General features: G+C 42.6%; 2 non-coding genes across 2 annotated transcripts; both read right to left on the reverse strand.

Annotated features, from left to right (window-relative positions):
* Positions 1 to 1,594: 1,594 nt before the first annotated feature.
* On the reverse strand, positions 1,595 to 1,758 carry LOC147270618 (U1 spliceosomal RNA). The gene has a single exon (XR_015117099.1). It is a non-coding gene; the product is annotated as a U1 spliceosomal RNA (small nuclear RNA).
* A 542-nt stretch (positions 1,759 to 2,300) lies between these two features.
* Positions 2,301 to 2,491, reverse strand: LOC147270619 (U2 spliceosomal RNA). Its single transcript, XR_015117095.1, has one exon. It is a non-coding gene; the product is annotated as a U2 spliceosomal RNA (small nuclear RNA).
* Positions 2,492 to 6,853: the final 4,362 nt, after the last annotated feature.

The raw sequence follows: 6,853 nt of genomic DNA on the forward strand, positions 1-6,853 counted from the left end.
TAATAAACTCAGTGATACTTACAATAATGTAGTAAGAGTTTCAAACTCCCTCAAAATGATGCTGACAGTCATGTAGTAAGAGTTGCTACTAAACTCAAAATAATGCGACAGTGATGTCGGAAGAGTTGCTAATGAACTCAAAATGATGCTACAGTGATGTAGTAAGAGATGCTAAAAAACTAAAAATGATGCTGACGGTAATGTAGGAAAAGTTGAAACTAACGTTAAAATGATGCTACACTGTTGTCATAAGAATTGCTAATAAACTCAAAATGATGCTAACAGTAATGTAGTAAGTGTTTCGAAATACCTCAAAGTGATGCTGACAGTCATGTAGTCAGAGTTGCTACGAACCTCAAAATAATGCGACAGTGATGTTGGAAGAATTGCTAATGGTCTCAAAATGATGCGACAGTGATGTAGCAAGAATTGCTAATGAACTCAAAATGATGCTAACTGTAATGGAATGAAAGTTTCGAATGGCCTCAAAGTGATGCTGACAGTCATGTAGTAAGAGTTGCTACAAAACTCAAAATAATGCGACAGCGATGTCGGAAGAATTGCTAATAAACTCAAAATGATGCTGACGGAAATCTAGTAAGAGCTGCTAATGATCTCAAAATGATGCTACAGTGATGTTGTAAGAATTGCTAATGATATCAAAATGATGTGACGGTCATGTAGTAAGAATTGCTAATGAACTCAAAATAATGCCAACAGTAATGTAGCGATAGTTGCTAATAAACTCAGTGATGCTTACAGTAATGTCGTAAGTGTTTCGAACTACCTCAAAGTGATGCTGACAGTCATGTAGTGATAGTTGCTAATAAACTCAGTTATGCTTACAGTAACGTAGTAAGTGTTTTGAACAACCTCAAAGTGAAGCTGACAGTCATGTAGTAAGAGTTGCTACTAACCTCAAAATAATACTACGGTGATGTCGTAAGAATTGCTAATGATATCAACATGATGTGACAGTGATGTAGTAAGAATTGCTAATGATCTCAAAATGATGCTACAGTGATGCCGGAAGAATTGCTAATGAATTCAAAAATGATGCTGACAGTAATGTAGTGATAGTTGCTAATAAACTCAAAGTGATGCTGACAGTAATTTATGAAGAGTTGCAAAAAACCTTATAATAATGACACAGTAATGTAGTAAGAGTTGCTATGAAACTAAAAATAATGCGACAGTGATGTAAGAAGAATTACTAATGATCTCAAAATGATGCGACAGTGATGTCGTCAGAATTGAGAGTCGGGGTTTTCCAAGTTGATCTCCTCCCACGCATGAATTCTCTCTGGTATCCTTCCACTTACTGCGAAGACGAGCCGTGGATGTATTGTCCTGAGCCCAGGGCTTGTCAGATACCATGACCCTCAACTAAATGTGGCAGAAACCCTGCCCTCTTCATTTAGGGCTGGAAGGTGTGAGAGACACTGGGAGCTCATCGAGGCTACGTCCTCCGCGGTCTCCTCAGGCATGCCAGCACAAGAGGAGACCGCCAACTGGCCGGGACAGGCGGTCACCGTTGTTTTTGCCGCCGCCGTGGTCGGCCTTTCTTTCTTTCTTTCCTTTTTTCACACGATCACAGGGGAGAGCGCGGACGCAGTCCCCCACTGTCAGAAATTATGCAGTTGAGATTCCCACATTTGGGGAATTCACCAGGGTCAGCACAGCCCCAGTGCAATGGCTGAGCCTCACCCGGGGAGAACCACCTTGCTGATCATGGTATCTCCCCTGCCAGGTAAGTATGACTCGCTGAGCTTAGGAACAGACATGAGCTCCAGGGACACAGCCTTCTGACTGACAGGCAGGGAGGCCGACACAGCGCCTGATCTTTCCTACCTTGTGCCAATCTGCCGCGTGCGCAGCCCCCTTTGTTTCTCACAACGATGCCGGATGTCGGATATCCCAAGCCCGGGAAGCTCAGGCACATTGAAGGTTCAGGTCTTTCAGAGTGCATTCCAAAGCCTTTTGGGAAAGGCTCCGAGAGCAGTGCCGTCAGCGGACCTCCATCCTTATCTGGAGTGCAAACGGAGCCACAACTTGACGCCCAGCGGCAGCGCGGGCGGAAATCCAGCCCCGGCCTCATGTGCAGCACTCGAGAGTTGGCCTGAAGAGCACGGGATTTGCTCCTGACAAAAGGGGAGGGGCCCGCACTGTTCCTGGAAGGCCATTGCGGCCGCAGGCTGAGGAAAAGCTGCAGTGCAGGAGGAGAACCCTGGTCCGGCTTTGGGTGGAGCAGGTGAGCGAGTGCCTGGCGGAGGCTTGTTTTATTTCCGACGAGAAATGCGGGGCATTGCACCACTCCTGGAAACACTGCAATACCAGGTTGATGCGTGGAAAGGACGGAGCAAGCTCCCGTTCCATCTCCCTGTTCCAAAAAGCAATTTAATATATGGTTCCCGGATAGGGAACGTACCAGATATTAAACTGATAAGAACAGATACTACACTTGATCTTAGCCAAAAGGCCGAGAAGCGATGCCTGTCAGCCACCCGACGTGAGAGCCAGCACCCCCGGTACAGCCAATCCCGGCCGCGGCTGTGGGCAGGAACTGCAACATTTTGGGTGGCGACACAAAATGCAGTGCCATAAACACTACATCTGGCACACTGGTTGTCCCCACTGCTATCCAAAGCAAAGGCAATCGGTGCCTTCACCCTGCTATGCTAGTGGGGCGACTCAAAGTAAAACAAAGCGGTGTTCAAAGCCACAAGCCAGCGACTCATCCTGGAGTCTGGGTTTTCCAAGTTGATCTCCTCCCACGCATGAATTCTCTGGTATCATTCCACTTACTGCGAAGACGAGCCGTGGATGTATTGTCCTGAGCCCAGGGCTTGTCAGATACCGTGACCCTCAACTAAATGTGGCAGAAACCCTGCCCTCTTCATTTAGGGCTGGAAGGTGTGAGAGATACTGGGAGCTCATCGAGGCTACGTCCTCCGCGGTCTCCTCAGGCTGGCCAGCACAAGAGGAGACCGCCAACTGGCCGGGACAGGCGGTCACCGTTGTTGCCGCCGTGGTCGGCCTTTCTTTCTTTCTTTCCTTTTTTCACACGATCACAGAGGAGAGCGCGGACGCAGTCCCCCACTGTCAGAAATTATGCAGTTGAGACTCCCACATTTGGGGAATTCACCAGGGTATCCAAAGCCCGGGAAGCTCAGCCGATGCCGTTTTCAAGGCTCACCTTGTCGCTCGGTGAACCAGCGTGGCCTCGAGCCGCATTAGAATTGCTAATGAACTCAAAATGATGCTAAAAGTAATGTTGTGAAAGTTTCGAATAACCTCAAAGTAATGCTGACAGTCATGTAGTAAGAGTTTCTATGAACTTCAAAATAATGCGACAATGATGTCGGAAGAATTGCTAATAATCTCAAAATAATGCGACAGTGATGTCGGAAGAAATGCTAATGAACTCAAAATGATGCTAACAGTAATGTAGTGATAGTTGCTAATAAACTCAGTGATGCTTACAGTAATATAGTAAGTGTTTCAAACAACCTCAAAGTGATGCTGACAGTCATGTAGTAAGAGTTGCTAATGAACTCAAAATGATGCTGACAGTAATCTAGTGAGAGCTGCTAATAACCTCAAAATGATTCTGACAGTAATGTAGTGAGAGCTGCTAATAACGTCAAAATAATGCAACAGTAAAGTAGAAAGAGTTGCTACGAACCTCAAAATAATGCGATAGTGATGTCGGAAGAATTGCTAATGATCTCAAAATGATGCGACAGTGATGTAGTAAGAATTGCTAATGAACTCAAAATGATGCTAACAGTAATGGAGTGAAAGTTTTGAATAACCTAAAAGTGATGCTGACAGTAATGTAGTAAAAGTTGCTACGAACCTCAAAATATTGCGACAGTGATGTCGGAAGAATTGCTAATGAACTCAAAATGATGTTAACAGTAATGTAGTGATAGTTGCTAATTAACTCAGTGATGCTTAAAGTAATGTAGTCAGTGTTTCGAACAACCTCAAAGTGATGCTGACAGTCAGTTAGAAAGAGTTGCTTAAAATAATGCAACAGTAATGTAGTAAGAGTTGCTAACAACCTCAAAATAATGCGACAGTGATGTCAGAAGAATTGCTAATGAACTTAAAATGATGCTAACTTTAATGTAGTTATAGTTGCTAATCAACTCAGTGATGCTTACAGCAATGTAGTAAGTTTTTCGAATAACCTCAAAGTGATGCTGACAGTCATGTAGTAAGAGTTGCTACGAAACTCAAAATAATGCTACTGTGATGTCGTAAGAATTGCTAATAAACTCAAAATGATACTAACAGTAATGTAGTGAAAGTTTCGAATAACCTCAAAGTGATGCTGACAGTCATGTGGTTAGAGCTGCGAGTAACCTAAAAATGATGATGACAGTGATGTCGTAAGAATTGCTATTGAACTCAAAACGATGCTAACAGTCACGTGGTGATAGATGCTAATAAACTCAGTGATGCTGACAGTAATGTAGTAATAGTTGCTAATAACCTCAAAATGATGCGACAGTGATGTCGTAAGAATTGCGAATGAACTCAAAATGATGCGACAGTGATGTTGTAAGAATTGCTAATGAACTCAAAATGATGCGACAGTGATGTCAGAAGAATTGCAAATGAACTCAAAATGATGCTGACGGTAATCTAGTAAGAGTTGCTAAAAAACTCAAAGTAATGCGAAAGTGATGTCGTAAGAATTGCTAATAAACTCAAAATAATACTGACATTATTGTAGTAATAGTTGCTACGAACCTCAAAATGATGCTACCGTGATGTTCTAAGGATTTCTAACAAACTGAAAGTGATGCTGACAGTAATGTAGTGAAAGTTTCGAATAACCTCAAAGTGATGCTGACAGTCTTGTAGTAATATTTGCTACGAACCTCAAAACGATGCTACAGTGATGTAATTAAAGTTACTAATGATCTCAAAATGATGCTGAGAGTGATGTCGTAAGATTTGCGAATAACCTCAAAAAATGCTACAGTGATGTAGGAAGATTTGCTAACGACCTCAAAAACAATGCTACAGGGATGTAGGAAGAGTTGCTAATAACCTCAAAATAATGCGACAGAGATGTCGTAAGAATTGCTAATGAAATCAAAATAATGCTAACAGTAATGCAGTGAAAGATTCGAATAACCTCAATGATAATAATGAACTCAAAATGATGCTGACAGTGATGTAATGAGAGTATCTACTAATTTCAAAAAGATGCGAAAGTGATGTCATGAGAGTTGCTTCTAACCTAATAAATGATGCGAAAGTGATGTGGTGAGAGTTGCTACTATCCTCAAAATGATGCTACAGTGATGTAGTGAGAGTTTCGATGAACCTCAAAATGATGCTCCAGTGATGTACTGAGAGTTGCTGAAAACCTTAAAATGATGCTGACAGTCATGTAGTGAGAGTTGCTACTATCCTCCAAATGATGCTACAGTGATGTAGTGAGAGTTTCGATGAACCTCAAAATGATGCTCCAGTGATGTACTGAGAGTTGCTTAAAATCTCAAAATAATGCGACAGTGATGTGGTGAGAGTTGCTTCTGTCACGACCCGGCTCAGAAATCGTGACATCGAAGGAGGGAGACGCAGACTAAACGTGAAACACAACTAATAATTTATTATTAGTAACGCAAAATCAACACAAGGCAAACCATAACGTACAGTGGAGTGTGGTTATCAGTAGTGTCAGTGGTGAGTGCGAGTGTGTGCATGAGTGTACAGGGGGTGTATGTGTGCGGTGTGATGGATGCAGAGAACTAAACAAGACATAACTCAAGAAACACAACCATCGCTCCGACGTGGGCCAGGAGGAGTGAGCGAGAGACAACCGGCCAGGTTGATCGCCTGCTTTATAGCTGGGAGACGCCGGGCCCAGGTGCTCCCAATTAGTCAGCAGCTCCGCCCCATGAAGCTCGAACCTGAGAAGGGAAGGAAGTCAAAAATAATGCAACGCCCCCATGCCCGTGACCATGGGGACGTGACACTACGAACCTCAATATGATGCTCCAGTAATGTAGTGAGAGTTGCTACTAATCTAAGAAATGATGCTCCAGTGATGTAAAAAGAATTGCTACAAACCTAAGAAATGATGCAACAGTGATTTGGTGAGAGTTGCTTAAAACCTCAAAATGATGCTACAGTGATGTAGTGAGAGTTGCTACGAAGCTCAAAATGATGCTACAGTGATGTCGTAAGAGTTGCTAAAAATCTCAAAATGATGCTTCAGTGATGTTGTGAGAGTTGCTAAAAACCTCAAAATGATGCTCCAGTGATGTAGTGAGAGTTGCTTCAAACCTTAAAATGATGCTGACAGTCATGAAGTGAGAGTTGCTACTTTCCTCAAAATGATGCTACAGTGATGTAGTAAGAGTTGCTAAAAATCTCAAAATGATTCTTCAGTGATGTGGTGAGAGTTGCTAAAAACCTCAAAATGATGCTACAGTAATGTAGTGAGAGTTGCTTAAAACCTCAAAATGATGCTACAGTAATGTAGTGAGAATTGCTAAAAACCTCAAAATGATGCTGTCAGTAATGTAGTGAGAGTTGCTACGAACCTCAAAATGATGCTACAGTGATGTGGTGAGAGTTGCAAAAAACCTCAAAATGATGCTACAGTAATGTAGTGAGAGTTGCTACGAACCTCAAAATGATGCTGTCAGTAATGTAGTGAGAGTTGCTACGAACCTCAAAATGATGCTACAGTGATGTGGTGAGAGTTGCGAAAAACCTCAAAATGATGCGACAGTGATGTAGTGAGAGTTGCTACGAACCTCAAAATGATGCTAACAGTAATGTAGTGAGAGTTGCTACGAACCTCAAAATGATGCTACAGTGATGT

This window comes from Aulostomus chinensis, chromosome 1 (genome assembly GCF_037954235.1).
Source record: "Aulostomus chinensis isolate RoL2024-O1b breed Wild chromosome 1, RoL_Achi_v1.0, whole genome shotgun sequence".
NCBI lineage: Eukaryota > Metazoa > Chordata > Actinopteri > Syngnathiformes > Aulostomidae > Aulostomus > Aulostomus chinensis.